The sequence below is a fragment of the Meles meles genome, chromosome 17 (assembly GCF_922984935.1).
Source record: "Meles meles chromosome 17, mMelMel3.1 paternal haplotype, whole genome shotgun sequence".
In the NCBI taxonomy this organism is placed as follows: Eukaryota; Metazoa; Chordata; class Mammalia; order Carnivora; family Mustelidae; genus Meles; species Meles meles.
The window spans coordinates 63,364,974-63,390,371 of record NC_060082.1 but is presented as its reverse complement, the minus strand read 5'-3'; the positions used below and the strand labels follow the sequence as shown (position 1 = coordinate 63,390,371).

Below are 25,398 nucleotides of genomic sequence, written 5' to 3'. Positions count from 1 at the left end.
TACTCCAATTTAAGAAAATGCAAATTATGCTGTTGGCTACATTGGAAGAGTGGATGTAACGAGGAGGACAAATACAGCTTCTGAATAAAGATGTAAAGGTGTAGAAGTTTGGGACCCTGAGCTGTTTCATCCATACTGGTGTCTGAGGGCTGGAGTGGTTACAGATAGGACTTGAAAAAATAAGTAGGTTTTGAACTGAATTGATGGTTTACATTTTTAAACTTCAGAAAGAGCTAATTGAGAGATTTCCTACCCAAACAGTTTAAAGTCCCATGTGAGGTGACTCTCTTTGGTGTCATGTCATTCAACAGCTCCAGGAGCCAACAATAATGCTTAGGAATAAGTCTTCTTGTCACATTTATTAGGTCTTTATTATCCTTTTGAGTTTCTCCCTTTTGAAATGTTCCCTTGTTCTCCAGCACATTTCCAGGTACTTCTTAAATCCATTTCTCTTCATTGCTTGGTTTCCTTCTGGGGAACATGTTCCATATGTTCTCCACTTTTCCAGGAAGTATTATTACCTATATTCTATATTTACCATGAGTATCCTCACATTTTTGTTACCGAATCTCCTCCATTTGTTCATTCTTTTACCTAATTTGAATTCATGCAGCACTATGGAATTAACAATCTACTTTAAAAATCTTTTTCATATATTTATAAACTTATTTTTAGCCAGGCCACGTCAGCTTCTAATGTCTCCAAGAAGAGTGAATATAGCTCTCTCTCTTTTTTTTTTAAGATTTTATTTATTTATTTGACAGAGTAGGCAGAGAGGCAGGCAGGGGGGGGGGAAGCAGAGAGCCCAATACGGGGCTTGATCCCAGGACCCTGGGATAATGACCTGAGCCAAAGGCAGAGGCTTTAACCCACTGAGCCACCCAGGTGCCCTTAGTATAGTCCTCTTAACTAAAAATTTTACATGGTTCAAGAATCTGTCCTCCTGAGGCGCCTGGGTGGCTCAGTGGATTAAAGCCTCTGCCTTCAGCTCAGGTCATGGGCTCAGGGTCCTGGAATCGAGCCCATCATCGGGCTCTCTGCTCAGCGGGGAGCCTGCTCTCCCCGCCGCCCCCGCCTCTCTGCCTTCTTATGACCTCTCTCTTTTAAATAAATAAATCTTAAAAAAAAGAATCTGTCCTCTTGTATATTTCATGTTGTGATACCATTACTATTTCACATATTGTAATCAACATTGCATGCAAAATTGTAAAAGGATATTTAACACATGATTCATACCAAACAGTAATTTGTTGTTTGTTTTTAGTTTGTCCCCTTTTTAAAAAAAATCCCACTTAATAAGTTATGCTTGCAATTCGTGAGGTTACTGGTATGGTTTCACAGATTTCATTGCTCTGTGTTGATAACCATGCCATTCCTCATTCACAATAGTCTACTGAATGTTTTTTCCTCTGGGCCACCAGGACTACATTGAGTCTGTCCTTGTCATCACTGTCTTTCTTACACATCGTACGGTCATCTTGCCTTTTGCTCACATATTTATTTTACCTTTTCTGTGTACATTTACACCAGTATTGGATTTTTAAATGTAATCTGGGGGAAATTCTCAGCAGTTTATGTGTTGCTTATGCTTCTTCTTTTTTTTTTTTTTTTGGTTGATTCAACCTTCTCAGGCACTTGATAAACTCGTTATTAGAAAACTGAGTGTAGGCCTATCTTCTCCTGTTCAGTTGAATTGTAATTGACATACGTTACTGCATTAGGTTCCAGTATATAACATAGTGATTCAACATTTGTACAAATTAGGAAGCGATACCAGGATAAAAGACAGCTACCATCTGTTACTGTACAAAGTTACTACAATATTATGAACTCTGTTCCCTATGCTATACATTGCATAGGAAATGTGTTTTTATTCGTTTTGTAACTGGAAGTTTGTGGTTTTTAATTCCCTTCCCCTAGTTTGGCCCTCCCTTACGTCCCTCCCCTCTAGCAACCACCAGGTTGTTCTCTGTATTTGTGAGTGTGTTTCTGTTATTTCGTTTGTTTGTTTGTTTGTTTTGGTTTTGGTTTTTAGATTTCCCATATAAGTGAAATTATATGGCATTGGTCCTTCACTGACTGACTTATTTCATAATAACCATAATTACCTTTAACATCATACCCTCTCTGCTCATCTGTGTTGTCTCAAATGGCAAAAAAACTTCATTATTTTTTTCATGGCTGAGGAGTATTCCATCTCTCTCTCTCTCTCTCACACACACACACCATGTCTTCTTTATCCTGTCTTTTTGATAATAGCCATTCTGTCAAGTGTGAGGTGCTATCTACTGTGGTTCTGATTTGCATTTCCCTGATGATGAGTGATGTTGAGCATCTTTTCATGTGTCCTTTGGCCATCTGGATGTCTTTTTCAGAGAAATTTCTATGCAGGTCATCTGCCCATTTTTAGATTGCACTCTTTGTGTTTGTTTATTTTTTTGATATTGAATTGTGTGTGTTCTTTATATGTCTTTTATAATTAAGTATCATTTGTAAATACCTTCTCCCATTCAGTAGGTTGCCTTTTTGTTTGGATTCTTAGAAATTCTTCTGGGAATTTCATGGTTTCAAGTCTCACATTTAGGTCTTTATAGCGATTTTGAGTCTTTTTTTGTGTGTGGTGTAAGAAAGGCCTTCAGTTTTGATGTTTTGTGTGTAGTTGCCCAGTTTTCCCAACACCATTTGTTGAAGAGACTGTTTTTTTTTTTCCCATCGTTTAGTCTTATCTCTGGTATCATTGATTAATTAATCATATAAATGTCGGCTTATTTCTGGAGTCTTCATTCTATTCCATTGGTCTGTGTGTCTGTTTTTGTACCAGTACCATACTATTTTTTAACTACTATAGATTTGTGGTGTAGTTTAAAATCAGGGAGAGTCATACCTCCAGTTTTCTTTTTCTTTCTTGGGATTGTTTTAGCTATTTGGAATATTTTGTTTTTCTATACAAATTTTAGGATTATTTGTTCTAGTTCTTTGAAAAACGCCATTGGTACTTTGAAGGGATTGCATTTAGTCTGTGGATTGCTTTGGGTAGTATGAACATTTTTACAGTATTATTTTTTCCTGTCTATGAGTACAGTATATCTTTCCATTTATTTGTGTTGTCTTTAATTTCTTTCACCAATGTATTATAATTTTCAAGTATAGGTCTTTCTGTCCTTTGATTAAATTTATTTCGAGGTCTTTTATTTTGTTTGAAGCAATTAAAATGGGATTGTTTTCCTAATTTCTCTTTATGATAATTCCTTGTAATATATAAAGGTGCAACAGATTTATATATACATTTATTTTGTAACTTCACCGATTCATTTTTTAGTTCTGATAGTGTTTTGGTGGAGTCTTCAGAGTTTTTTATATATAGTATCACGTCATCGGCAGGTAGTGACAGTTTTACTTTTTCAATTTGGATCCTTTTTATTTCATACTTTTTATTTCTCTTTTCTCCGTTTGCTATGGCTTGGCTTTATACTATGCTGAAATATAGTGACAGGAGTGAGTCTCTTTATGTTTCTTCCTCAGATCATGTGAAATCATCTTTTGCTGAGATTATTTTATTGATTTTTGTAACGACACAAGTCATTTGTAGGGATTAACATAATGTCTTTATAAAGACTCCTGCTAAGGTCCACAGAGTAGGTGACATTCAAAAAGATGTTACTTATTCTGAAAAACTCCGTACAGTTACCTTGGAGGGAATAGGACCTAATTTCTCTGACTAATTGGGGGTAAAATGGAACTATTAAATTCCTCCTCTTTCTGTATCTTTAAACAAAGAGTCAGAAACAAGGCAGAGATCTCAAACACCGCACCTTCATCTTCTCCCTACCTTGAAAGCTAAGTGGGCTAGTCCAGTGATTCGGGAACTTTGAAAACGGGTTCCTGAGAACTATTGCAATACCCTACAGGTGACAGTAGAAATATTTCATAGTTTCTTTAAAGCATGGGTGTATGTGAGTCAGCCTTTCAGATGGTTAAGAGCGAGGTGGGTAGGAATAAAATTGCACAGTGCATCAATTCATTTTTTTTCCTGGATCCTTTTATTGAAAAGGTATTTTTTTCAACTGCTTGATACCTGTGATAATCAGTTCATTCCTTTCCATCCTTTCCAGTTAGCCAGCCCTTTCGCCCACAGTTCAGCTGGTTTCTATGGGGATAAAGCAAAAAAAAAAATAAATAAATAAATAAATAAATAAAATAAAGGCAGAAAAAATTCGAACAAATTATTGAATTTTTTTTGCATTAACAACCTCCTCAGGTGACACTCATCCCCCCTACCCTCGCCATGATTCTTACCCTGAAAGGAGGAGAAAAAGGTGAGGAGGGCCAGAGAAATTTTACACACTGGGCAGAACTTCTGTCGGAGAAGATATCAAGGGTATAGAGAACTTCCAGAAAAGGGGAAACCCATTGTAGAAGAAAGGGAAAGAGGCCTTGGAAGGGTGAGTGCACTTGAGCATTATTTGTGAAGATGCCAATTTGTGTCTCTTTAAGCCCAAATGCGGTCTGGGTTTGCATGTCTGTTTCTTTTCTACCACAGAGACATACGTCACAATTGTCCTAATTGTACGTTGTAGAATAGTCTTGTAACTTCTGTCTTAGACGTATAAGACCTTTCTGTCGTTAGCAAAAAGATATGTGTGTGGCAGACTCTCCACAGATTAGGCATAATTAGAAAATCCTGTTGAATCAGATGAGAATAATTCCTGTATTTCCTGTGATCCTGAGGAAACAAGAGGTTACTCTGTCTTTATTGGCTAGTTTTCTGGCCTTATGTTTTATCAAATCAGGCATGTTTTATCAAACCAATTGTACAAACTTGAATTCTTCTCTTTCTTGCCTTTACTTTTAGTTACTAGGTTTCTGACTTCCAGTTCAAAAATTGGAAGGGGAGTTGGGGTGCCTGGATGGCTCAGTCATTAAGCCTCTGCCTTCATCTCAGGTCATGGTCCCAGGATCTTGGGATCGAGCCCCACATCGGGCTCTCTGCTCAGCAGGGAGCCTGCATCTCCCTCTGCTTGTGTTCTCTCTCTGCCAAATAAATAAATAAAATTTATTTTATTTTATTTACTTTTATAAAATGTGTTTTTTTATTTTTATAAAAAATACTAATTTATTTAAAACAAATTGGAAGGGGAGAAGAAGAAGAAGCCCGAGATACTGTAGTAAATCAAGAATGATTCTTTAATGTCCTAGTCTATCTCCCCATAGCAGTTGAGAAGAAAACCTGTATGTCATTCTTGTATGATTAAGCAGAGGTATTTCTAGGCCAGGGTATCAATCTGAGATAAAGTTAAAGAGTATTTGTAAAATTGTTGTGGTACTTATTTGCTTTTCTTTCTTTTTAAAGAAGATTTTATTTATTGATAGAGAAAGCACAGGAGGGTGTCCGGGAGGGGGCAGAGGAGAGGAAGAAGCAGGCTCCCTGCTTGCCACAGGTGGGCCTTGATCCCAGGACCATGGCTCTCTCCCAGGACCCTGGGATCATGACCTGAGCTGAAGGCAGAGGCTTTAACCCACTGAGCCACCCAGACGCCTCACTGCTGATTATTCTTAAACAGGTGATTAACAGGTAGAGTCAGGTGAGTTGCCACCAACTTAGAAAATTTTCGTGGATTTCTCTAAGAGCCCTACTTCTCCCTCTGGCTTATTGGTGGGTCTTGGTCCAGCTATACATGTTAGCGGCTGGCGGTCGTAGCTCATCCCTTTGCACAGACCCTGTGATTCGATGGGCCTGGGTCATGCCCTCATCAGTTGCCGGCCCTGAGGCGCTGTTACCATGCATTTGTTTATTGCTCTGTGTATTCAGTATCTTTCCCTTGTTCAGATTTTTAAGAAACTGACCAAAGGCCAGTCCAGCTGGCCTTTTTTTTTTTTTTTTTTTATCTTGGGACGGAATCTCTTCCAGACTGGCAGACAGGTTGAGTCATTGTGTAGTGACAAAAGGGAAGTTCGCAGGAGCGGTTGGATAACCAGAGACTCCATGTGACGCTAATTCACTCCATGCTTCTGCAGTTGGTGCGGACTGCTGTAAGCACCGAGCTTAGCACCGCGGCTTTGCAAGGCGGGGCAGGGAGGTTGCAGCGTAAGACTGTGCTTTGCGAGAAGGTCAGAGTTGAGTTATGCTCAATGTGTAGAATGTATGTATATGTACAGAGTGTATATGGAATACATATACACACTGAGAATGCGTACATATAGGATACTCTGTGTGTATAGAACGTATATAGAATTCTTATGTACATCTTGAGTCTCTTTGCCTTCCTGCTGCCCTAAACTCAAGAGAATAATGCTGAGCTGTGAGAAACAAACTCGTAATCCCAAATAACATCTGATTCTGATATTGCTCTTATTTGACTTTTGAATGACTCCTTTTAAAAAAGATGATATGCTTCCTTATTATTTTGATTTGATTTAGTTTCTTAGTTTTGGTTAATTAGATTTGACTTGTCTTCTCTGAACGTATTAATGCACAGATTCTAGGGGGGAAACACCATGTACTGTTTGGGAAAATCCAATCCAGAAATAAACATTTGCCAGTAGCTTTTAGCAAGGATGCTTGTGTACTTACAGGTCATTCGAAATTACTTTTAATCAAACATCTATAGGGTGGACATGACTTAGCTATCCATTAGAAATTTATTTTATGGTTGTATTTATGGATATTTGAAATATATCTAACATTGTGTATTTTCATATCTTCTGCTTCTAAGTGTTTAGCCAAAGATCATAGGTAAAGGAATGAAAACTTAATTTGGTGAATATCTTAACTTAGTGTGTATGTTCTTAATGTGTGCATTTCTGTAGGTGTGGTATCGGAAAACACAACTGATTTATGGGCTCCTGAGTGACTCATTTACTCTTGTGCTCTTGTTCTGAGATATTTAATAATTCTGCCACAACTATGTTTGTAAATCTTTAGGAAAATTATTGAAAAGTATGAAGGTTTTTTCTTTCTTGCCTTTTTTTTTCATTTTATTAGTCTGCTGAAGTTCCAAACAAATACAACCACTTTGCAAAACTATATGTAGTAAATACTAAAATTTAGTACATATACTATGACCCAGTATTTTGGTTCCTATGTGTGTATATCCAAGAGAAATGAGTCCATATGCCCATGAAAATACATGTACAGGAATGCTTATAACAGTACTCTTTATAATAGCTCTAAACCAAAAACCTTTCAAATTTCATCAGTATTAGAATGGAGGAATCAATTGTGATGTAGCTACACAAGGGAATATTGGTTGACAATGAGAAGTGACGATCTGTCATGATACTCAGCAATGACATATCATAGACAAAGCCAGTTCGATAATATGTTTCCATGTCTACGATGTTCAAGAGCAGACCACAATAATCTGTGGCTATAGAAGTCAGAACGGATTTGGGGAGACGTATTGGTAGGAAAGAGGTGTGACTGGCGCCTTCAGGGATACGGATAATGTTCTATATAGTGATCTGAGTGATATTACCGGAGTATATTCATATGTAAAAATCAACTGAAGTATTATCTTTTTTTAAAAATTATTTGTTTTTTTTAGATTTTTTATTATGTTCAGTTAGCCAGCATATAAGCATTGCCTTTATTTTTGTCACGTTACTATTCTTACAATTCAATGACAATATTAAAATTTAAATGCTATCCACTCTGGAAGAACTATTTATTGAATAGCAAAGCACGACTTGAGACTTTGGGACAAGAGAGTTTAAGATGTCTTCAGGGATATGAATAATGAATGATTTGACTGTTGTTCTGTGAGAGGATACAGTAATTTAGTACCGTGAAAGTTTCTTTAGTTAAGACTCTGACTCCTGCCTTCTGCTCAGGTCACGATGTTGGGGTGCTGAGATGGACGCCTGCATCAGGCTCCGCACAGAGTCTGCTTAAATTTCTCTCGTCCTCTGCCCCTCCCCGCTCTGTTTCTCCTTCTTCCTTTCTAAAATATATAAAAAAATCTTTTAAAATAAAAGAAATTAAATAAGCAAATAAGTAAATAATTGGAATTGTTGAAGAAAGGGAAAATGTCCCTCAAAATGGTGCCATCAGAGAGAAGACTATAGGTCTATAAAGGCCACACATTGAAACTTCTGTTCCCTAAATATGAACATGATATATTTGCTCACTGACAAGTCAGTGTTTATCACTCTTTTATTCCAAACTCCAAGAGGTCTTTGGAAAATCAGCCAGTTGCTTTCGTCAGTATGTCATTTCCAAAAATAAAGACTGTACAATTTCAAGGAAGCTGGGAATGTGTCCTTCCACGGGATGGGGTCAAATGCGGTTTTCCCTCTTATGTATCTTATATCACACTGCTTAAAGCATCAGTGGCTAGAGCCAGCAGTCGAGTTTTGTCTCTCTGCAAGGGCCAGGAGGTAACGTCATTGCCCCTGGCTGAAGAACAGGAAGAAAGACAGAATGCCGGAATAGGCCACAAACTGAAAAACAGTCACTGGAAAAATTAAGCATTTATTATGTGATTCTACTCAATAAGTTTATGCTCGGTGGTCGTTCATTTCCTGAATATTTAACTTCTTCACAATTACACTTTTAAAAATCTAAATTTATCTCTGGCGTGTTGTTGTTATACTACAAAGGAAGGGAACTATTTTGGCTTGCGTTTGGTTTTCATATTTTGCCTGAAATTGAGTAATACAAAACAGAATATTCAGATGGGGGTTTTGGTCAATAGTTTGCTTTTTAGCTAAGTTTGAAAAGTACATTTATTCCCGTCATGTTTTCTCCATCCTTACTTGTACATGATTACACAGGATGCCGAGGGAGTTGTGGGGAAAACAAAGCAGTGTGTGAAATGCCTTGTCGAAAAATGTGCTCTTAAGGCTGAAGGTTTCCCTTGTGCCTGGGGCGGGGCCGGCGCTCAGAGGGCGGACCTGGACCATGTGGCCTGCGTATTTACCCTGCTCTGAAACGCCATGGGTGTGTGACCAGCTCTACAATGTGGACATAATAGTCACTGCTTTATTGGGTTTTTGCAGGAATTCCACAAATCGACAACGTCAAATCCTTATTCTATCCCAAGTAGTGTTCTCTCAATGAGGCTGCCATAAGATAATAATAAATGGCAAAATGGTTTCAGTAAGTCTTTTATTCATTTGGTTTTGTCATTAACATTACTTTAACCTGTGTCATATCTGTGCCCTATCTCTGATTTATGATAATTAACATCACTCACTGATAATATTAAAATATGGAGCGAGATGTTGATGTCCGTATTCTGTAGACCTATTTGATATCCGAGTATTTTTAGTAATATTATGAAGCATGTAGATGTACTCATATTTTCACATTTTTTTTTTGATGCTTTAATTCTAGGCTTAGCCTGTAAGAGTTCCCAGTGAGTTTTAAATGCTAAAAACATAATGTTAAAGTTGTTAACATTTAAAGATCTAAAACCAGATTTTTAGAAGGAATTATAAAGAGAAAAAGACAATTCCACTAGTCTGTGGAAGCTATCAGATAGATGAAACATTGTTTTCTGACCACTGGGATATTTGAAATGGTGAAGGACCAGGTTAAAACTGGCTATGTCGGCAAAAGGCTATGTATGGTCAAAGAACATACAAGAGACCACTGTGTGTGTGAGTGTGTGTGTTTTTTTGTTTTGTTCTGTTTTGTTTTGTTTTAATTCAAGGAGTTTCAACATCTATGTTTTCTCTTGTTTAGGAAATAAAGAGAGATGGGGATTTATAGGTAGTTGGTTTTAATTAGAAAAGTACTTCATTTTAAGAGCATAGTATTATTTATTTGTATGTTTTATTTCATGTTACTGTAATAGAAATGAAATATGAAATTTGGAAATGTAACTTATTAGAACAGACATTAAAACCTCACTTAATGTCATTTTTCTCATTAATTTGTTTAGGATCACTTTAGATTGGGGGTTTTAAAATTATTGTTGCTGATTTTATTTTGTTAGCCAAGATCGTCCTAAAGGCTTCACTATAATCCAAGAAAGGGGAGGTTGAGATGATAAGGAATTTCTTTTTTTTTTTTCCTCTTCCTTTCCTTATGTCTCCTCTTCCTTTGTTTTCCTTCCCTTTCCTCTCCTCGCCCTTTCTCCCTTTTTCTTTCCTCCCCCCCCCCCACCCTCCCTCCCTTCCTTTTAGAGAGAGTGTGTGTGAGGGATAGAAGGAAAGGGAGAGAGAGAATCTTTTTTTTTTTTTTTTAAAGATTTTATTTATGTATTTGTCAGAGAGAGAGAGCCCAAGCACACGGAGAAGCAGGCTCCCTGCCTAGGAAGGAGCCCCATGCAGGACTGATCCCATGATCCTGGGATCATGACCCGAGCCCAAGGCAAATGCTAATGACTGAGCCACCCAGGCGCCTGAGAGAGAGGCTCTATAAGCAGGCTCCATGCACAGCCCCGAGCCAGACACCAAGATCATGACCTGAGCTAAAACCAAGAGTCAGACCCTGAACGGAGCCACCCCGGCACCCTAGGAATTGAATTTCTAATTCTTTTAACATTATCCCTTTAACAAAATATATCAAAAACCTCAGGATTTTCCCTTGTTTTATCATTAGTGGATTCTTGTGCTGTGACATACAGGTGTTCTAAGGGGCGTGTGTGCGTGCAGGTGTGCACGTGTGCGTGCATGGCTGAAGGGGCCGAGTGCAGGAGGAACAAGGGGGCTTTGGGGTTGGGCAGAGCTGAGTGGAAATTCCCACTGCCCCATGCTGTTGTGGGTCTTTGGCCAATTTCACATTCTGAATGTTGCTTTCTTCTTCGGTGAGTCAGTACCTACTAGTTATTATTTTGGCAGACGCGATTTGAATGTGCTGTGTAGGGACCACACTGTAAGGATGTTTAATGACTTCATTCGGTTCGAATTTATTTGGCCCAGGCCTGCGGCTCTGTTCCTCTTCACCTGCCTGCATTCTAGGGTGCGGGAGAGAAGAGGCAAACCACTGAGTGGGGAAAGGTGTTTGATGGCAGAGGCCAGGTAGATTTCACTCTGGTTGAGAGCACCTTTCTCAAAACAAGGAGTGACTCGCATTTCTTAGCGTTTGTCAAATGATCTTTCTGTAACATACCCTTGCTGTTTTTAATGATGTGTTTTGTGTCTGACTTGAGTTCTGATGCAGTGATCTATAATGGGGTATGAATGGCGGATGGCAGAGGGCAGTGTCCTGTATTGAGAAACAGTGGAGATCCTGGTGGATAGTAGTTTTGATCTGGTGAGAAGATGTCCCACAGACTTCTTATACTTACTTGAAGTTCACGCTTCCAATTCCTTGGGAATAGCGGGGGTACGGAACGGGGAGACTGGTGGTCAGGATCTTGGACTAAATGAGAATAAAAGCAGGATCGAAAACAGTGAACCTGTTTAGTCAAGGGACCACTCTCAGATTCTGTTAGAACCAGGAAACACAGCTTCTTACACAGAAGTCTTAAATTTATATGAAGACCACCTAATGGGAGATGTTGCCAGACAAGGAGAGCACCCAGGCTCTGCCTGGGAACCTTACCAAATTCCAAGAGCCATCAGTGTCCTGCTGAGGTTGACTCAAAGCAGGTGGCTCCCCGCCACGCAGAAGCGTGACGCCTGTGCCGAGAGGCTCATCCTGGACTAAGTAAAGAAGCATGTCAGCTCTGTCCGAAGAGACTGCTTTATTTTCACGGTTGACTTCTAGATTCTTCATCAGAGGGATGCAGAGATCTCACCAATTTGCAGACTGTACCTGTTTTGTTTCCCAGATTGTGCTGAAGCTGCCCCGGTAGTCAGGCTTGTCCACCAACAAGATAGTCTGGAGATACCGCCGGGGCACGGTCGGTCGGTGTCAATGCCTCCTCGGGTCTGCAGCGCCTTGGAATGCTGTCTGCTGCCTGCGAGGCCGGCCACCCTGCCCTGAGGCTTAACAGGAATCAGACTAGGAGAAGGTGGTAGTGTAAATAAGACGGGGTGGAAAAAATCCCTGATAACCTCTTGCTCTGCAGAATCCCATACAACATTCTTCACTTTTGAGTGCAGACTAGTCAAGATTTAGGATGTTTGCTGTTTTCTTGAAATAGGATCAGACAGTGCAGAGAAGCCTTTTGGTTCCTGATACTCATTGCCTCAGAAATCTAGAGACGCCCATGTCTTTCCAAAATAAGAGAACTGAGCCCATATCAAAGTTAGGAGATGACCAACGGTGTATCTAAAGAACGCTTAGAGAAGCAGCACTCTGCAAATTTGCTAGAGGGTGGGGATTAGGCTGTGTGGGGGTGATTCTCTCGGTTCTAGGGTTTACCAAACTTTATTTGGTTTATTCCTTGTGAGATTTTATGTTTGCTTGTTTTTTTCTTGTTGGAATCAGCCCAAGTGCTTTCCCAGTATTGTGAAATATAACCGCTACTTACTGGGTTATTAAATTAACACCAACCCCTTGCATTTGCTATATGTTTATACTTTAAAAACATTCCATGTTGCATACTTGATGGTCTTATGTGACTGGAATATTGCGTACGGATCGTTAACTCTGTTCCGTCCATGGGGAGGTTGAGATGCACAGGGTAGGGGGCTTGTTGACTGCACACCTGCTGATCCCAGCAAAGACGTGGACTGAAGTTCACATTTCTTGCCTCCGTACCATTCAAATCGCTAGAAATTCTGAGTCTGGGATTTATGCTCTCAGCATATCCTCCTATTATTAAGCTTTTTGTTGAGTTTTCACTGTTTCGTATTTCTCATATTCTCTTGTTGCTTTCTCATTAGATTGTTCTTGGATGTTTTTTGCATCTGTTGCTCCTTGAGTACATTCCATACCACTTGATACACTGCCCGGAGGGGCCCCTGGGTGGCTCCGTGGTTAAGCCTCTGTCTTCGGCTCAGGTCATGATCCTGGGGTCGAACCCCACGTCAGGTTCCCTGCTCGGTGGGAAACCTGCTTCTACGTCTCCCACTCCCCCCACTTGTGTTTCCTCTCTCACTGTCTGTTCCTCTCCTTGTCAAATAAATAAATAAAATCTTAAAAAGAAAAAAAGATATACTGCCTTGTCTAATATCTGTGTGAGAAACAACCATTTTTACATTCCATAATTCTGCTTTGGAATTTACCACTACCTAATCTCTGTAGTTGACTCTTCTTATCTTAACCCTACTCAGAAGGATTTGCCTTATTGGATCTGGCCATTTAGCCCTCTAATCTGATATCAGTTTCCAGCAGGGCCCTGCCAAAGCATTTCAGAAGAAAGCAATGCACTTTCCTTGGCCAGGAATTAGGAAACAAAACCCTTGCGGTGACTGCGTTTACACTGAGAACAAGTTACTTAGTTTCTTTAGTGTGTGATTTCAATAGATTTTAAGAAACTGCAACTTCAAGTTATCTGTTTGTTGGATATTTAGTGTGTAGCGTTTTGATGCTACAATTATTAATTGCTATTATTTATGTCACATGGAATACTAGATGACATACATATTTTTCTAAAAGTTCTGAACTAACTACAAACACCATTGTGGACTGAGTAAATTATCATTTAAACATGGTTTTCATTACATAATAAATACAGTTCTCATTGGCTTTTACCGTGTCTTGACATGACTCTGTCAAATTGTAGAAGTTCTTATTCAGTGTTGACTTGAGTTCAGTTGTAGAATCACAATTAAATCAGCAAATATTTGAATACTTTCCTAAACTGCATCACCGTTAGCTGCGGATTATTTAAGAAAATGGATATTCCATGGCTTTGTCCTAGAGAGAAATGACTTTTCAAAGTGGAGAGCGGGAACCTCTGTTTAAGAAGCCGTCTAAGTCTTTCTGATATATAGCTAAGGGTGAAGGGTATGGGGGGGGTGGGAGTGCTTCTGAGGTGAGCAGAGTGGTTTAGACAAGGCTCACTGATTCAGCAGGCATGTGCTGAGTGCATGCCCGTGGTGTATCCATCCTTGCGGGAGGGACGGAAGCACACGATAGGCTAGCTTCCGCCTGGAGGGCGGTATTGTAATGAGAATTATCCCAACAAGTACTTCATGGTGTGTATATTATAGTAGGAGAATGTACAGAATGTTCCAGAAGAGGATCCCGAGTCAGCCCTGATGAGACTTGTATGAGAGATGGGAGGAGGTTCAGGAAGAGCATCCCAGGGGAGTGAAACTTGAACATCCTGTCCAGGGAGTTGTCTGACTTTGTCCTTTCGATAACAGAAATGAAAGCAGAAAAATAAAGGGCCATTAAATGTCTGTGAAGAGGAATGGCACGGTGAAAGCAGCCACTATAGGATGGTCCAAGAGCAAGACTGGGGTCCTAGAGGCAGAACCCCCCCGCACTGTGTGAGCAGGTGAAAAGAACTTGCACCAGGGTAGGGTAGTGGTAGTCAAAGAGAGGACGGTAAGATAAGGAAACATCGGTGGACTGTGGTGTGTGAGTGGATACAGAAGTGGAGAGGAGAAATGGGTTGAAGGTTTCCGTACCGGTGTCGGGCTGGCGGTGGTCCTGGCTGAGAGATGGGGGTTGTGGAACAGAGTTGGGTGAACCCAGGGTGATGACTTCCTCCCGCTTCTTGGACTTCTGTGCATTTGCCCCTGTGTCTAATAGAATGCCTGTACCTAACGAATGCCTTGGTTAAAATCCTGGTTGGGCTGTATCTACTGTGACCTATGAAAGACGGAATGTTCATCTCCCTCCTTATGGAAGTGTCTGGGCAGGTAATTGTCCAGGGAGGCGGGATGGCTCCGTTCCACCAGGTCATCCAGGCACTGAATTCCAACCTCTGTTGTTGGTTCCTGGCCCCTGGGGTATATTGTGGCTGAAGATGGCTTGTTGCCATAATTCTGTGTTTAAGCAGAATTGAAGAAGGAAAGAGCAAGTAGAAAGCAAAGAGATTCCTTTTTGAGGCTGTGCTGTTTTGCTCTCCACATTCTGTTGTCTCTCCCTTGGTCACGTGGCCGTACCTAGGTGTAAAGTAGGCCGTGAAGAATGCTGTGTCAGCTGACCAGCCATGTGACCATGAAAACTCAGAAGTTCTATTGCTAAATAATCAAGAGGATTTTGTGGCTTAAGTTCTTAAACATGGGACCTGCTGCAAAGGCCCTTACTTTTGTTGAATAAATGTGCTTAGTCGTTTGGTCAGTGCTGAGCTGGAGAAGGAGGGGAGGCCTCCAAGTGGAAGAGCCCAGGAGGTAGATGAAGACACGGACCTGTGGTCAGAACTGTGAGTCATCCATACAACATAAATATAAATATAAATTTGTGAGGCCCTTCTAAAGACTATGGATGAACTTTCTAGACTACAGAGAAAAGCAGTTTAAAAAAAAAAAAATCAGCAAACAGGCCTTGCTGTGCTTGTAGGTTAGGTGGTAGGAAGTGGAGAGAGAATCCAGGGAAATAATTGGAGAAATAACCATCTAAAATATTGTTTCCTAAAGCAGGAAGAGAAACAGATGAAATGAGATTGTGGGAAGGATAAAAAACTAAGGAGGACAAAAATAAAAGATGTTGGGGCCAAGGCAAGTGTATGAGGGGAGAGAGCGGACTATTGAACAGAACGGGAATTTCGGCTAACCTTTATGGCTTGCCAACATTAAGCTCCATTTAGAGCCTCAGATCAAATGGCCAGTCGACAGAGGGAATCTGGCCTGTCATAGAAGGACGTTGTTTAGAAGATATACAGGAAAGGAAAGATTCTGTTGAAAGTACGGAAATACGTCCATGAAACTGTTGCGGTTGTGTGTGGGAGATGATACTCCGCTGTGTTGTTCCTTGCTACATTTCAGTGCTGAAATTGACACTCAAAGGTCAGGTACGATTTCTGTAAACAGTAAAAAACAAACAACACATTATTTTAATTTCTCTAAATAGCTTCCTTTAGGTTTTTTTATAATCAGCAAGTAGTGTCAACCGCATTTGATTAATTGGACAGTTCAGATCAGGCTCAAAGAAAGGATTTTGAATATGTGGTGTTTTAATTCTCTGGAGTATTGCGTGGCGGAAAGAAGAATCTTCCTAAACTCACCCAGGGGCCTCATACTCTACATCTGTGTCACGTCATTCCCTTGAAGTGTACTTTGGACTTGTTTTGCTTATGCTATCTAACTGGGAACAAAGCTGACGTATGGTTTTTTTTTATTTTTTTTGTTTCTGTTTTTGTTTTAACGGACCCAGAAGTGAGGTCAAGAAAACAGCCAAGAAAACTTTGACACAGATGCCATCTTTAGCTTCCTTCTATTTTGAACTTACTAAGTTTTAAAAGGAAATCTTAAGTACAAGCTAAGTTGTTTAGTAACTTGGCTGAATTTGTTCTTATTGATCATTGATGCCCCAAAGCAATATAACGCAAGCCACATACGCAATTTTCCGTTTTCTGGTAACCACATTAAAAAAAAGTATAAAGAGACAGGCAAAATGAAATTCTTTAAAAAAAAATACAGATCTTTAAGTCTGCTTATTTCAAGGGTCTGACTATCTCTATGAGCTTGTTTGGTATTAGACAGCACAGTTCTAGAGAATTCATCAATAATCTTTCGTTCTTTGCTTATTCTAATGTTGGCCTGAGTCTGTTGATAGCAGGTCAACCATTAAGGAGTTCATTAAGGGTTTGTCCTTAATTTTAACTGTGGGAGTTATACCAGGCACTAACACTAATAGTAATGTTCAGGGAGTTAATATTCTATTGCTTTTACTTTTCAGCTCGGATGTTTTCAAAGTAAAACAGCTAGATATTTTACCAGCAACATGGATTTATTTGGGTCTGCCTAGGGTGATGTGGGCAGAGGCAGCAAAGTAGAATCTTGTCCATCTGGGGCCGCTGGGGTCCGACAGTCTCACTGAGAGTTCTGCGGCTGTCTTTACCCTGAGGCTGTAAGGAAAGGTACAGGGAATTACGAGTAGGTTTTGAGTCAGTGCCTTCCTTATCATTCTGGCCTGCCTTCTGCAGTGCCTTCGTCCATTCAGGCTGCTAAACCAACGTGGTACACTTGGTGGCTAATGAACAACAGATATTTATTTCTCCCAGTTCTGGAGGCTGGGAAGTCCAAGATCAAGGCGCTGGCAGATTCAGTTTCTGGGTTGGAGCCTTCTTCCCGATGGCTGTCTTTTCGCCATGTCTCCCCGTGGCAGAAGGAATGAAGGGGCTCTTTGGAGCCTTTTTTATGAAGGCACTAATCCCTTTGTTTGTTTGTTTGTTTGTTTGTTGAGTTAGTTATGTTAGTCACCATACAGTACTTCATTAGTTTTTGATGTCATGTTCCATGATTCATTGTTTGCATATAACGCCCAGTGCTCATTGCAATACGTGCCCTCCTTAATACCCATCCTCCCACCCCCTCCCCTCTAAAACCTCAGTTTGTTTCCCGGAGTCCAGAGTCTCTCATGGTTCATCTCCCCATCTGACTCCCTCTTCCCCTTTCACTTTTCCCTTCCTTCTCCTAATGTCCTCCATGCTATTCCTTACGTTCCACATATGAGTGAAACCATATGGTAATTGTCTTTCTCTCTTGACTTGTTTCACTCAGCATAATCCCCTCCATTTCCATCCATGTCGATGCAAATGGTGGGTGTTATCCTTTCTGATGGCTGAGTAATACTCCATTGTGTATATGGACCACATCTTCTTTATCCATTCGTCTGTTGAAGTGCATCTCGGTTCCTTCTACAGTTTGACTATTGTGGACATTGCTGTTATGAACATTGGGGTACAGGTGGCCCTTCTTTTCCCTATATCTGTATCTTTGGGGTAAATATCCAGTACAGCAATTGCTGTGTCATAGGGTAGCTCTATTTTTAATTTTTGAGGAATCTCCACACTGTTTTCCAAAGTGGCTGCACCAACTTGCATTCCCACCAACAGTGTAAACGAGTTCCCCTTTCTCCAAATCCTCACCAGCATGTTTTGTTTCCTGCCTTGTCAATTTTTGCCATTCTAACTGATTTAAGGTGGTATCTCGATGTGGTTTTGATTTGAATTTCCCTGATGGCTAATGATGTTGAGCATTTTTTTCGTGTGTCTGTTAGCCATTTGTATGTCTTCTTTAGAGAATTGGTTGTCATGTCTTCTGCCCATCTTTTGACTCAATTATTTGTTCTTTGGGTGTTGGGTTTGAGAAATTCTTTATATCTTGGATATCCCCCATTTATCTGTAGTGTCATTTGCAAATATCTTCTCCCGTTCTGTAGATTGCCTCTTAGTTTCATTGACTATTTCCTTTGCTGTACAGAAGCTTTTTATCTTGATGAAGTTCCAAAAGTTCATTTTAGTTTTGTTTCCTTTGCCTTCGGAGATGTGTTTTGAAAAAAGTTGCTGTGGCTGATGTTGAAGACGTTACTGCCTATGTTCTCCTCTAGGATTCTGATGGATTCTTGTCTCACATTGAGGTCTTACATCCATTTAGAGTTTATCTTTGTGTATGGTGTAAAAGAATGGTTGACTTTCATTCTTCTGTATTTAGCTTTCCAATTTTCCCAGCACCATTTATTGAAGAGACTATCTTTTTTTCCATTGGATATTTTTTCCTGCTTTGTCAAAGATTAGTTAGTTGACCATGAAGTTGAAGGTCCATATCTGGGTTCTCTACTCTGCTCCACTGGTCTGTGTGTCTGTTTTTGTGCCAGTACCATGCTGTCTTGGTGATCACAGCTTTGTAATAGAGCTTGAAATCAGGCAACGTGATGTTCCCAGCTTTGTTTTTCTTTTTCAACATTTCCTTGGTGATTTGGGGTCTTTTCTGGTTCCATACAAATTTTAGAATTGTTTGTTCCAGCTCTTTGAAAAATGCCAATGGTATTTTGATGAGGATGGCATTGAAAGTATAGATTGCTCTGGGCTGCATAGACATTTTCACAATGTTTATTCGTCTGATCCATAAGCATGGAATGTTTTTCCACCTTTTGGTGTCGTCTTCGATTTCTTTCATGAGTGTTCTGTAGGTTCTAGAGTAGCCTGAACCACTCCCATTTTTTGAGGGTTTCACTCTTCTGACTAATCACCACACTGTGGCTCCACATCCTGATACCATCACACTGGGCATGGGGCTTCCACATAGATTTTGGGGAACACAGATATTCAGTCTGTGGCACCTAAGTACTGGCCTTTGTCCACGTGTTCCCATCTCAAGCTATTCTAGTAAAGGACCAGTTTTTAAATCCGCAACCCAGTATGTTTTGATAACTTTTGTAAACTGAATATAAATGCATTACTACATAAATGAAATTAGAAGAACCCAAAGAAAGATGTACAAATCTAAATTCAGCAGATAAAACATCACTCCATCATATTGCTATAAAATTTCTAATACTTGCTCTCCATTTCTGTGCGTATCTATTTCTTACTGGGCAGATAATACACAGGACTTGGCAGCAGCCTGTGATCTACATTTTGAGTGGGTTACACTTCTTTACATCTGCAGTAATCCTCATGTCAGCCTCTGTATAAAGCATGCCCTCTATTTTTCAGATCAGGACGGGAGGATCCAAGTGATTTAGTACGATGCCGGAGGATGTGGCAGTAACAGAGCTGGAATTTTGACCCAGAGTTGCAGCTAATCCCCAAGGAGTCTTCGTTTGAATTAGGGAAATGTTTCCCTTCCCCTGGGTGGGCTGCACACCCCACCCCCCGGCATGCTTTCTGGAGCACAATGTAGGATATGATCCTGTCAGACTCGTATGTGCTCTCCCTCCTTCCCTTTGCCAGGGTAGAAAGGGAAGGGAGTAGGCAGTTGGGAAGAGGTAAAGTGGAGACTAAGTCTTGTCTGTCATTTTACTGTACATTTTCATAGACTGGTGAGAAAGTTGAGAAAGGAAACTCAAGTTAGTGAAAATGGGTAGTTTTCAGAATTTCTAATTGCAAGTTGTGCTCAATCTTAAAGCTTTTGATGTACCTATTTAATTAGCATATACTGTCCTGGGACTCCCATTTTTAGACATCTCTGTACAGTTAGCCAGGTAGCGGGTTTTCAAAATAACACAGGAATATTAATATTTAACAATCTGCAAAAATATGTGTGAATACATCCTTGGGTTTAAAAAAAAATTTTTTTTTAAGATTTTGTTTATTTAGTGGACAGAGAGAGCACAAGCAGAGGGAGTGGCAGGCAGAGCGAGAGGAGAAGCAGATGCCCCACCAAGCAGGGAGCCCATTGCGAGACTCAATCCCAGGACGCTGGGATCATGACCTCAGCTGAAGGCAGACACTTAACTGACTGAGCCACCCAGTGGCTCTGAATACATCCTTCTTATCTTTGTTGCTTCTACCATCATAATTCTACTATAAGTTTCTAATACTGGCTTAGTTTATAATTAAATGAAGAAATTAAAAAAGTATGGACAGTGGAAATAGACCAAGAATGTCTCCTTGACACAGTAATTATTCAAGCCACAGATTAGTTAATGTTAATTTGAAATGCATTTTAGGTATGCAGTCTAATTATATGAACTATATTAGGGTTGTAAAAATTTGACTGTGGCCATATCCACAGTTTTGTTCTCTTCCTGTGGCCTAAAACTGCACCTGGTTAAAGCAGACATACCATCAGTCATGTTGGATGCCTGGAAGAGAGTTAAGGGAGAAATCATTTGCATCTACTGGAAAACTACTCTGAACTAATAAAGACCCGGACTTCTTAGGAAATTACATGAGTGGGTGGTGAGATTATTAATTCCTTTGTGGATTTAAATGGAGTAATGAAAAGTTGACAGATATTTTATTTTTGAGAAACCATTTAAAGTGCTTCCCTAAGTATTTAAACTTTGTACAGCTATTACTATCAAAGTGGGTATACTTTTTGCTGGGTTTATTCCCAAGAGTGTCAAGTGTATTCTTGATATCCACTGTAGCTTTTTTAAGTCGATGGTGCTGTTAATTTTTTAAATAAGGAAACTGAGGCTTTAGGATGTTGGAATAATTTTTCCAGAAAGCTCTGGCCAGACCTAGGAGTCAGAATCTGCATTTTTAAAAAAGATCTCAGATGATTTATGTGCATATTAAAGTTTGAGAAGTAATGATTTATTTTCCAGAGTCCATGTTCATAATCCCTACACTGTCCTGCCTCCTCAGGTTAATCTAAGATTAAAAGCTTTATTAAGAATATTAGGTGAATCTAATATGTGAATTAGATAAATTCAAAATAATCCTTTTTTTCTGGTTATATGTTCTAATTTTTGTAGATTTCAAATTTGTTAATTCTGCATTTTCCATTTTTCAACTAAGGTTTCTGAGATCAGTTTCTAAGAGTCAACTCCTCTCCATTGCTCCTGTTGTGCAGGAGTCTAAGAATGTTCTAGTTTGATAGCTTCAGGTTGTTGTTATGCAGGGTGTTGTTTAAAAGAAGGATCAATAATGATTACGCTTTGTAACATAAAGGTTGAGTTACTCTAGGGAACTACAGAGTCGGTCCTTTTAGATATCTGTCCTTCCCTGTGTAGATGCCTTCTAGAAGGTGATGGGTAGTTATTATTCTTACCTATAATCTTCACATGTAAAATATAGTTTGTCATAAGTTCACTTGCATTATAACAGAAAAAGCAAGTGAACAGTCTATGGGACACTTTTTTTTTTTTTTAAAGATTTTTATTTATTTGACAGAAATCACAGGTAGGCAGAGAGGCACCCAGAGAGAGAGAGAAAGGGAAGCAGGCTCCCCGTTGAGCAGAGAGCCCAATGCGGGGCTCGATCCCGGGACCCTGGGACCATGACCTGAGCCAAAGGCAGAGGCTTTAACCCATTGAGCCACCCAGGCGCCCCGACACTTTATTTTTTTAATTGACGTATAGTTGACACATGGTGTGAATTTCAGGTGTGCAGCATAGTGAATCAACATCTTCCTAAAATATACTCTACTCACCACAAGCATAGCTACCATCTGTCCGCATACGTCACCATTGTAGTGTCGTTGGCTGTATTCTCTATGCTATACTTTTCATTCCTATGATGTATTCATTCCTTAACAGGAAGCCTGTTTCTCCCACTCTACTCATTTCGCCCATACGCCTACCTTCTTCCGCTCTGACAACCAATAATTTGTTCTCTGTGTTTATGGGTCTATTTCTGTTTTTTTGTTTGTTTGTTCATGTGTTTTCTTTTTTGGATTCCATAGGTAAGTGAGATTGTATGGCATTTGTCTTTCTATGTCTGACTTATTTCACTTAGCATAATAACCTATAGGTCCAACCATGTTGTCACAAACATCAAGATTTCATTCCTTTTTTATGGCTGAGTCATATTCCAGTGCATGTATATACCATATCTTCTTTATCCATTCATCAGCCAATGGACACGTGGCTTGCTTCCATATCCTGACTATTGTAAATAATGCTGCCGTAAACATTGGGGTGCATATGTCTTTTCAGATTGGTGTTTTCATTCCCTCTGGGTAAATATCCAGTAGTGGAATTACTAGATCAGATGGTACTTCTATTGTTAATTCTTTGAGGAACCTCATTACTGTTTTCCACATTGGCTGCACCAATTTACATTCCCACCAACAGTCAGAAGTGTTCCTTTTTCTTCATATTCTCACCAGTACTTGTTACGTCTTGTCTTTTTCATACTAGCTGTTCTGCCTGATGTGAGGCAGTACCGTATTGTGGCTTTGATTTGCATTTCTTTGATGATGAGTGATGTTGAGCATCTTTTCATGTGTCTCTTGACCATCTGTAGGTCTTCTTTGGAAAAAGGTTACTCGGGTTCTCTGCCCATTTATTACTTGGGTAATTATTATTATTATTGGTATTGAGTTATATAAGTTCTTTTTATATTATTGGATGTATCACTTGCCAACACCGTCTCCCATTCAGTAGGTTACCTTTTCATTTTGTTGATAGTTTCCTTCATATGCAAAAGCTCTTTATTTTGGTATAGTTCTAATAATCTACTTTTGCTTTTGTTTCCTTTACCTGAGGAGACATATCTAGAAAAATGTTGCTAAAGCCCATGCCAAAGAGATTACTGCCTATGTTGCTTTTCTGGGAGTTTTCTGGGAGTTTCAGGTCTCACATGTAGGTCTTTAATCCACTTTGAGTTTGTTTTTTGTGTGTGTGGTGTAAGAAACTTGTCTAGTTTCATTCTTCTGCATGTGGCTGTCCAGTTTTCCCAGCACCATTTATGGAAGAGACTTTCTTTACCCCATTGTATATTTTTAATCTCTTATGTTGTAGGTTAATTGATCATATAATTGTGGGTTTATTTCTGGGTTTTCTATTCTGTTACATTGATCTGTGTGTCTGTTTTTGTGCCATACTGTTTTATTATAGCTTTGTGGTATGTCTTGACATCTGGGATTGTGATACCTCTACTTTTGTTCTTTTCCAAGATTGCCTTAGCTACTCATGGTCTTTGGTGGTTCCATACTAATTTTAGGACTATTTGTTCTAGTTCTGTGAAAAATTCTATTGATATGTTGATAGGGATTGCATTGAATCTGTAGATTTCCTTGGGTAGTACAGACATTTTAATAATATTAATTCTTCCAGTCTGTACTGTGAGAACGATAACAAATTGATGAAAGAAATTGAAGATGACACAATAAATGGAAAGATAGTCCACGGCCATGGACTGGAAATCTGTACAACCTTTTAAAACATTAACATGTAGGGGTGCCTGGTGCCTCAGTGGGTTAAAGCCTCTACCATTGGCTCAGGTCATGATCCCAGGGTCCTGGGATCGAGCCCCACATCGGGCTCTCTGCTCGGCTGGGAAACTGCTTCCCCTTCTCTCTCTGCCTGCCTCCCTGCCTACTTGTGATCTCTCTCTCTCTGTCAAATAAATAACATCTTTAAAAAAATAAAAAGTAAAACACTAACATGTAAATATGAGCCACTCAGGTTTAACGAGCGAGGAAGGACGTGCAAATATCACAGTCTTAGAGATGGTACTTGGGTGTCAGTTTGGAGAATGGACAGAAGAAATGAGAGTCATCAATGATTCTAGAGTCACTTAGAAGGTTTTTTGAAGTGCAGATTGAGGAAAAATCTGACAGCCACACTTTCTGGTTAGTAGGTTTGCGACAGGGCCCAAGATTTTGCATTTTTCTAAGTGCCCAGGTGATGATCATGGTCCGGGGAGCACACTTTGAGAGCCACTGCACTAGATTTGGGAGGCTAGTTGGAAAATTTTCCCATTGATCTCTGTAAGATAGAACATAGAAATAGACTCTGACAACAGTTGAAGAGGAAGGGTGGGTTCCAACAATTTGAAGGGGTTCTAATTGACAGGACTTGTTAGACCACAGTATTGAGATGAAGTAGATTAAGAGTCTAGGCTGACTTCTAGATTTCTGACTTTAGTCGGTGGGTGGAAAATGTGGCACCATTATTTCAGCACATGGAAAAAGAGGAGAAGATGCAGAGGTTTTGGGGTGAACATGATGACGAGCTTGGTTTTAGACATGTCCAATAGCGATTTATGTGCAGAGATCTGTTAGGAAAGTAGGATAGTGTAGAGTTGAAGACACAGTTACAAGAATGAATTTGTAAGTGCTGGTGTGTATGTCTGTAGAGGGGAACTTATAGGTCATAAAGTGAACAGGATAAAGTGCTGAGAACAGAACTCTGAAAGATGCCTGTGTTTAAGGTGAAATCAGAATAATTCACCTTGAAAAGGCCTGAGAAGGGCTGCCAGGAGCTGCGGAGTCAGGAGCGTCTGGGAGGGTGTGATCAGCCTGTGGGTGCGGCAGAGCAGTCCGCTGACATGTGGATGGGGGTCCCTTCAGTTTTGTCAGAGCATCACGGAGGGGACCCAGGTGGTATCTACCTGGAGTTACAAAGTGTTTCTTCCTTCCGTCCTTTTTTTTTTTTTTTTTAAAATTTTATTTATTTATTTGGCAGAGAAAGGTCACAAGTAGGCAGAGAGAGGGGGGGAAGCAGGCTCCCCGCTGAGCAGAGAGCCCGATGCAGGGCTCGATCCCAGGACCCTGAGATCATGACCTGAGCCGAAGGGAGAGGCTTAACCTGGTGAGCCACCCGGGGTCCCCTAGACAGTGTTTCTGAGGACAGAATACATGCCTTTTGTTTTTCTGATAATAAGTTTCTGTGCACTTCTGAGGAGAACCGTATTGATAGAAATCCTTGAGGTATGAATGGATTCATATTTAAGTTCTAATATTTTAGCTGAACTTTCATAAAATGTTTAAAGAGCAAGTTAATCAAAGTGCGCACGCGTGCGTGTGTGTGTGTGTGTGTGTGTGTGTGTGTGTGTGTGTACATATACCTTCTTTCGTGGGGTGTCAGTCCTTTCCATGAGAAGCTCGGAGAAACGCGTGTGGGGGATTTTGTGGTTGGCCCTTCTGAGGAGTTGGAAGGCTCCCCACAAAATGTCGGCCAAATGCAGAATGAAAGGGAGAATGAATGTTGGCAGAATGAGAGGGACTGCCAGGTAAACAGCTTTCTGAAGGACCAGAATCAAAACACGTTTTCTACTAGGTCTGATGTAGCAAATGCCCTGGGTGTAGACTTTACCCTTCACCTGC

General features: G+C 40.1%; 1 protein-coding gene across 1 annotated transcript in view; it reads left to right on the top strand.

The window, feature by feature from the left end:
* Positions 1-25,398, top strand: part of FMN2 (formin 2) — a 371,607-nt gene that overhangs the window by 132,305 nt on the left and 213,904 nt on the right.